The 8,712-nt window shown below is 45.0% G+C and overlaps 1 pseudogene; it reads left to right on the top strand.

Moving 5' to 3' along the window:
- The first annotated feature begins 954 nt into the window (after positions 1-954).
- LOC148480578 (cyclin-dependent kinase 5 activator 2-like) lies at positions 955-1,739 on the top strand (annotated as a pseudogene).
- The last annotated feature ends 6,973 nt before the right edge of the window (positions 1,740-8,712 follow it).

The following is an 8,712-nucleotide window of genomic DNA, read 5'->3' as shown; positions in this document are numbered from 1 at the left end:
ATTGCGAGGAAGGCGGAAGAACTTCGTTGAAGAACGGAAGTAAGTCTTGGCATTGTAGTCACTCCCTTCCTCCAGAGTGTTACACATCTGCCCCAATATGACTAGAAACTTGTGATTTGTTCATTAGCCCCTGAGGAAGACAACATGAAACAGCACTTTGAGCGCAGTAAATAATGTCGCTGTCTGATTCAGAATAAACCCTGTTTTCTTTCATTCAAATGGAGCATGCAGATTCTCCTTATTCCAATCCTGGGAAAGGTAAGTGTATATATATCTACAGCATTATGAGGGTGAGGTAATTGTTCACCTGGGCTGGGTATAATTTACGTTACATCATTATTACTAACAGGAAGTAGGTAATCCCTGCATCGTAATGGCTGCTCACATTCTCCTCCTGTGTAATCACTATATTGCTGTCCCAGCATTAACGCACTCAGCATCGCCCTAATTGACAGCACTCAGGAATATCCCTGGTAACCCTCCAGTAAACTTGACCAGATACAGATATACAGGGTCATTTTATAGCTGTCCAGCAAGGTCACATCCCTACTAGTAGCACTGTATTAACAATGAATCCCAAAGCTGCCCATGTCATACAGTCACCCGCATATCAGCAATAGTAAAGCACATGGCACCAGAGTAATGCAATGGTTAGTAGTGTATACAAGACAGATAGCAGAAACACCCAGGGACACATACGGCAGCCATAGCCCATGTATCAATGGTCCATTGTGACCCGCATGATGTCTATGACATGTCACCGGCTATATAATCCCCCGCTTACACTGGGAGTCACCCTGTTACTACAATCCCTGGAGAGCAGACAGGGCTTCAGGCAAGTCCCATGACTCCAGGTTGCCACTCACATGCCGTCTGGTATAGGCTGAGCTGCCAGTCACTTTCGCTGATGCTCACTTTTGATTGGGGGGACGCTGCTCCTGATCTGCCCTGAGTATGGAGGAGCCGTCCTCAGGGTCTATATACAGGGATGGCAGCACTCCACCAACTTCCACCCACTCCTCACAGGCTGCAATGGTGCGATCTGTATCCCCAGCTACTGGAACCTTGGATGAGAAGAATGCTAAGAAAATTTCACCAAACCCTGAAGCCAGCAATGGACCAGAGCAGAACCAGCATAGGGCAGTACAGAAACAGTCCAGCGGCCACCCCCCTGTGCTCCCCATCCAGACCCAGGTATAGTGCAGGCATCCACCGGTGAGCTACTGCAGTTCCTGGGAGAGGATGTATGCCAGCGGTGCCCCAACCTGGGAGACCTGAGCCCAGAGAAAATCACTCAGTGGTTCTGTGATGCTGACTCATGGCTTCTGAAACACTGCCAAGAACACTGCTGCATTACCCCTACCAACGTGGTGTTTCTGTATATGATCTGCAGAGAGACCCTTGGTGACTATCTGGACAGTGAGGGTGAGCTACAAGCCACCTTCCTCACCTGCCTCTACTTGGCCTACTCATACATGGGCATTGAGACAACCTACCCACAGAGGCCCTTCCTCACAGAGACCAACAAAGAGGCCTTCGGGCAGTGTTGCCTGACCGTAGCCAACTGCACCAGTGCCAAAACGATGCAGATCAGCACTGACCTCCATTACTTTACACAGGTGTTCCAGGTTCTCTGTAATGAGGGCATTAGGCCAGGAAAGCAGCAAAAGAAGAAATCAGTGCTGACATCTGCGCTCACATGGATGAGGCGAGTGGCGTCCTCTGCAAAAAGATCCTGAGGAAAAAACTAAACCCTGGACACAACTGGAGATTTCATCAGATGAACGTTTCCAGATTGCTGTTTCCATTTAGCCATTTCTATGACAACCAGACTATTGTTTGCATTAAACAAAACCCTGTTTTAAGTTTTATGTACATAATGTGTGATTGTATGTATTTATATGTAATGACTGTGACTGTTTATTGTAATTTAATCATGGTGACATGATTGCTGTGTTCTGGACCACTTCCTAAAGTTCTCCTTTTTTGGCAGGGGGTACTTTAAATTATAAGATCAGCACTCCACTGAGATACCCTGAACGTGTGGTTTCCTTGATGTCCTTCCAGTTTTATGGTGGCCATCCAACATTGGTGTTTCTAAAATGGTTGAACCCATATAATTATACTTACCTCTCTGGAGTCCTACATCAGCAGGCACTGCAGACATATCACCGGGTATATAGCACAGCGGCCATTTTCCTGGAGATTTGCGCATGTGGAACAGACTCTGGCACAAAACCAGAATCTACCTCGCTGCCAGAGAGGAGACCCACATGAAGGCTGCAAATGGGCCTCCTCCTGTATTAAGCCAGGTACAGACTGGAGCGATATCGGCATGATATGTTGTTTCCGGCCGAATTGGAATGACATATCTGCCGCATCGCTCAGTGTGTACGGCCAATATGTGCACTCCTGCAGACGCCTGCGACATCGCCCGGTCGGCCATGCTGCACGATATTGCAAGCGACCCGCACACTCCATGTACACTCCCCCAGCCCATCCTTGCTCAAAGGCCCCTATAAAAAGGGCCCTGGGAGCTGCCCAGTGTGCCCATACTTTAAAATGGCCCTGCATAAAGTGTCATATACCGTACGCTAATGCTCACCAAGGTATTGACATTTTTACATATATATTTTTAGGGCTGTAGTTAACATCCCGTTGGTCGGTATGCTGGCGCTCAGAATACTGGAGCTGGAATCTTGACAGCAGTCAGACTCCTGGCATCAGAATTCCAACCCCCGGCATCCCAACAGTAAGTATAGGGTTAGGGTTAGGCACTAGGGGGAGGGTTAGGCTGTAGGGGGAGGGTTAGGGTAAGGCTGTGAGGGTGAAGGTTAGGGTTAGGCTGCGGGAAAGGTGTGTTAGGGGGAGGGTTTGGGGTTAAGTTATTTACCTTTGGGTGTCAGGATGCTGCTGTTGGTATTCTGGAGCTCATTCAGACCCGCTCGCTAGATGCGTACGCTCGCACCCAGCGTATGCAAATTCAGATAAGTGATGGCATGGCAGGTGATCGCACGGCAAGGCATAAACACGCCCACTATGTCTTGGCGTGCGATCGCATTGTGTATGCAGACGCTCACCAGCCTGTCTTAAGACGCCCACTTGTGCACGTCATCTCCAGGAAGTGTATGCAACCACCGGGTACCATCATAAGCGAATGCATCGCTTGAGGTTGACTATACCCTACCGCAAGCACTGCGAGCACTTCAGTGTGAAATACAACCAGGTGACGTGTACTATGACGCGGCCTGATAATTGTGCACGCCTCTGAAACGGCGTTAAGACGCTCAGGCACACCTGCGTTCGCACCTCCATTCCCCTGTTTCTAATGGCCAGCCCCTGTCACCACCCACAAACGGCTTCTCCTGTCACTCACTCTGCTGGGCTGTCTATGTGCAACGAGCAAACAATTCCCGATTTCTCGCACTGGTTCGCGTACTACGATGCATACACATGCGCAGAAAGCTACAATTGGCCAGCTATGAGTGAACGCATCCTAGCGAGCGGGTCTGAATCAGGTCCTCTGACCACCGGGATCCCGTACCCAACCCATACTTTTATACACTGCTGCCTGTTTACTTTGTATCATTTTTTATCTAAAATCTAGTTGCCTTCTGACCACTTAATAACTGGAAACTTTCTACCCTTCATATCCTTATCCAGATTTATGGTTAAGATAAAATTTTCTATATTTATCACTATCTACATCTCAGATGCAGATGGTATGTGATAATATCACGCTAATCTGAATTGCTTAATTTGAATACATTACAAGGATGTAACAAATCCCGCACGCAGGGAAAGAGCATGTAAAAAACCTCTGTCCCTGTGAACCTCTCTGCACATTCTCAGGATATGTTTCTCAGAAAACTTATCCTGAGAGTCTGCCTGCGCATGTGGCAACGCTGGCTACCACTACCCCCAACCCTCCCCCGGCCCCTACGCCTGCACTTACCTTGGTGATCGGTGAGCTCCTCTCTGACCCCAGTCAGCTGCTCCTGCACTGTGACCCCTCGTTAGCTGATGTGTGCTGTAAACTTGAGAAACCGTGTTTTTCTTCTTAAAATTTTTACTGTGATCAGCTTGTGGTCAGAGCAGCAGTCGGTGAAACAGGGGAAAGCCCTAATAACGCCACCTGCAGATAGCGTTATTATCACAATGAAAATTTTGTAAATCTGAGCAGATTGCATTTCTCATTACAATTATGGGAAATGCGAACTGCTTACTAAAACAATTTGATGCTTAGGGCTTTAAGGAGAATTTGCAAATTCTCCTACAATTGCCCTGTAGTACACTTAGGTGAAAATAAAATAATGTGAAAAGGGTGTGAACACCCATTTTCACAATATTTTAGTAAAAATAATATTGATACATATGTCTGTTAATGTTCTTAGCAAATGTTAATTTTTTTTTTGTTTGGTGAAAATAGAAGTGTATTTTATGGCCATATGTAAAATATGCAAAATGCTCTTTTCCATTATTCTTCCTATATAGTACCTACATTCAGGCATCAGCACAATCCGAGGACGTTACCCTAAAATACTGTCTGCTGATCTCTCTCTTGTGTAAAGGGATGCCCAGTGTTATACTCCTGGATATTTTCTCTATTGCCCCAAATGGAACTATCCACTTGTCTATGGAAGTCACATATAGGAAATGATTGCATTAGTGATCATTTCACTTCTTGCACATATCCGGGACGGGCTCCTATCAGATGAACCTGTCCCTGCATGTGTATATTAGTACATTCTGGTGAAACTTAACGTTTTAAGGCTCATACACATTAGACGATGTGTGTATAAGCTGGCCTGTTCAGCGACGGACCCTGCGGGGGTTCCGGATGCCGGCAACAATGAACGATGGTGGGGAGGGGGAAGGACCATGCTGTATTCGGCAGCATGGCATTGTTAATGCTATCCCCTAATTTGGCTACATGTACAGCCGACTGGGGATATTGTTAGGCATACATACTGGACGATATGAATGATATCGTTATCATCCATATCGTTCATAAATATCGTCTAGTGTGTACACGGCTTTATTGACGCCAATAGCAGCGATAAGAAATTACAATTATTGGGTCTAGAACCTGTTGATAAATATCCCCTTAAAACCTTGAAGATTAAGATGTGGTCTTCTGTTCCTCAAACGCTTCAGCTGTGATTATACAGTACAACCAAAAGATGTCACTCTTACCACATTATTAAATCACACGGTGATTCCTCCATGCAATATGCTATGATGACATATTTTATTTAAATCACCATTTTGGATGTAATTTTAAAACATGTACCCTAAATTATACTAGCAAGAAATCTCTGTCAGAAAATTAATACTTTCTTACATTGATCTTACATGTATGACATATTTTAGAATAGTTAAGTACATCTGGAATGTGGCATTTCTCTTTCACTTAGCAAAGTGAATGTTTGCACATGTTAATAATAATCATTTGCCTCCAGATACTCAATCAGGGCCACGAGATACAGAATATAAATACCTTTTTAAAGCTCATATAGTACTTAAGATATATTTAGATGTACAGTATTTGACTGAGCTAGAAGAACTGTTAACCAATAAGATCACCAGAATATTCCAAGTAGAATATTTTAGGAGAACAGTCAGCTGATCTTGTGGGAAACAGTGACCTGTCCAATCCTGTGATTAAGGGGCCTATTCATCATACCTAAAGTTTCTCTGGAGGTAATTAGGTATAGAACTTGCATGGAGTTCTACCTAATTACCGGAGGAATTCATCATTCCTCCTCTCCATAACTATCTATTTCGTAAAGCTGTCATTTTTGCGATGAGAGCTTTTCAGCAAATAAATAGTTATCCCTCTCTACACTAACTTATCGCAGCTGGAATCTGTGCTGCGCATGCGCTGTTACATTCGTAAAGCCAGCGCATGTGCAGCACTGCCTACAGCGGCGGTAATGTTGTGTGTCCCCCAACCCCCCCCCCCCCTCCACACCTACATAATTTTTGGAATTTGATGAATACCATAATTTCCATATAACCATACTAATGTATGGGAAGTGTTCAAATGAACGCAGGGGGACTTAGCAAGGAGATATCAGTGATATCTCCTGTGTTAAGTCTCTACATAAATACTAAAATAACGTTAATTAAGGAAAATGTCCTTAAAAACGTTATTTTAGTGTTGATGAATAGGCCCCTAAGTGTCATGATGTGGGTTAAAGGTCAGACTAATGTGAAATTGGTGCCTGTCCTGTGAAATACACGGCTGTATAAAAAAAAGTGCCTATGTCCAACTTGTTAGCTTTCTGCTCCTAAAGACCTGTTCACACCAGATTGTTATTTCCCCATAGAATATGTGACTCAACACTACATCATTGTATAACATCAGGCAGTAAGCATCACCACCTTACAAGTGTTAGCTAAACATGGCATATTTAATAAAACCACCATTTAAACATATATAGTGAGACAAAAAGAACATTGCTTCCTCGACAGGTTGTAAAAGTGTGCAAGGAGCAAAACTTTATATGACATAGACATGTCATTACAATGTGAGGTCCATTCATCATCCGTTACACATGCAGAAACGCATATTTAGGTTACCCTGCCATTCATCATCAGGGGTCAGAATAGGACCACATGATATTCAGCAACTCCGAAAACGTAAAGTTTTCTGAGTTTGTCTGAGAGAACAAGCGCCATCTACAGATGGTACTTGTTCTTGTAGCCCCACTCCTTCCTATGGGAAGGAGCTCCGGGGATGCGAAGAGGGATCCAAGCAGATCCCTACACCGGCTCCTCACTGCCTTCCCAGTGGCTTTGCGCACGTGACCTCAGGTTACACTTGTACAGAGGCCAGCGTCAGGGAGAGGTAAGTAACACTGCTACAAAAGTAGCAGTGTTACTAAATGCGGTGACAGCTGTCCCCACACCGGAGCAATGCTAAATTGCTCCGGTGATACGTATGCAACGCAGCAAGGTGGATACTTCATCATCAGGGGCCATATGGCCACTGATGATGAATAGGGCCCTGTGTATCTTGTGTGATAGCTGAACATATTTTGCAGGTACCTGCCTCATTCTAGTCTTCCAGAATACAATGAATCTTGGAAAGACTCGTTTCACTCATCTCTATCCACGCAGCATAATTTTTACTAGTTAAATTTTTTTCTTGAGTAGTGTCCGATTTCATAACAAAATACGAGTGTCACGATCCGTACAGGAGATTCCTCAGGTGAGGACAAAAGCCAGGGGGTTAGGATGGCCAGGAAACCCTAGGTGAGTGACAGTGACTAGGTCTCCCTATTGCGGCCAAACCCAGGTTTGGCTAGACCTGCCCAGAGGCACGGAGTCTAACTCACTTGGTAGTCTTCACCAGTGACCCCTCCAGTTGGGATATGGGTTTCGCTGAACCAAGTGAGCAGGTCGCGGCCCTCTGGACAGGTACCTGGGAGTGGCAGGAAGACCGGAAACTATATTTAAGAGAGTTACCACTGAGAACTCTAGAAATGTATTAAGACTAGAAAATGAGATGGTCACTGGAGATGATCCAGCTGCAGCCTTGCTCTGAGGAGTACTGGGAATGTAGACACAGGGGTGTACTGAGAATTGAAAAGCTCAAGTCACAGATGTGCACTGAGAAACACTAAGGGCAAAATTTACTAAGCAGCGGGTTCTAAACCTTGGGGGTTTGGTGGCTGTTTTGCGGCAGTTTCTAAATGACAGCCCTGTTCTATTCTATTCTAAAATGTGTTTTGGCAGCGGTTTTGCAGCAGTTTTGGCCTTAGTAAATCTGCGGATAGCAAAACCGCCGGGGTTTAGAACCCGCCGCTTAGTAAATTTTGCCTTAAGAATGTAGACACAGGGGTGTACAGAGGATTTGTAAGCTATCCAGTCACAGACTTGCACTGAGAAACACAAGGAATGTAGACACAGGGTTGTACTGAGGATTGCAAGAGATTCATTCCTGGACTTGCCCTGAAAAACACAGGGAAGTGTAAGACAGGGATGCACTGAGAATTGTTAGGGATCCAGTCACAGGCTAGCACTGAAGAACACAGGAAAGTGTAGCACAGGAATACGCTTAGAATTGTTAGGGATCCAGCCTCAGATTTGCTCTGACGAACATGGGAAAGTGTAACACAGGAATGCACTAAGAAATTGTTAGAGATCCAGTCGCAGGCTAGCACTGAAGAACACAGGAAAGTGTAACACAGGAATGCGCTGAGAATTGTTAGGAATCCAGTTGCAGACTTGCTTTGCAGAACACAGGAAAGTTAAACACAGGAATGGAGTCAGACTAAATACCCCTGGGTAGCTGGTAATTTAATCAGATGATCAGCTGAGTGACCGCAGGACTACCTTTGGGAGAGACTAGTCAGGTGATATGAACTAACATGGTTACACCCATGCCCGGCACCCCAGGAACCAGGACACACATATGGTAGACCCCGGGGAGAATACTCAGTCACCACTCACCTCCACTCTCAGCGACTGAACACCCAATGACGCCGGCTCAGAGGTGTGTAGCGGCCGATCCCATGCTGCATCCTGACAACAAGGATTAGTTTCCTCTATTTTTTCTGCTTCTAGCACATTTAAAGCATTTTATAAAATTGCCTCTTTCTTTACATGTATCTTATTTACAGTAATTGTGTACTTTGCCAGTCATGTAACCTTAGTTCAGTAAGAATCCCTGTGGGCTTAGCTGTGTAATAAATCAGATGTGTG

The sequence above is a fragment of the Taudactylus pleione genome, unplaced genomic scaffold, assembly GCF_031769625.1.
Source record: "Taudactylus pleione unplaced genomic scaffold, aTauple2 ptg000609l, whole genome shotgun sequence".
Taxonomy (NCBI): Eukaryota; Metazoa; Chordata; class Amphibia; order Anura; family Myobatrachidae; genus Taudactylus; species Taudactylus pleione.
The sequence above is the reverse complement of the archived record's forward strand: the minus strand, read 5'-3'. Positions and strand labels throughout refer to the sequence as shown.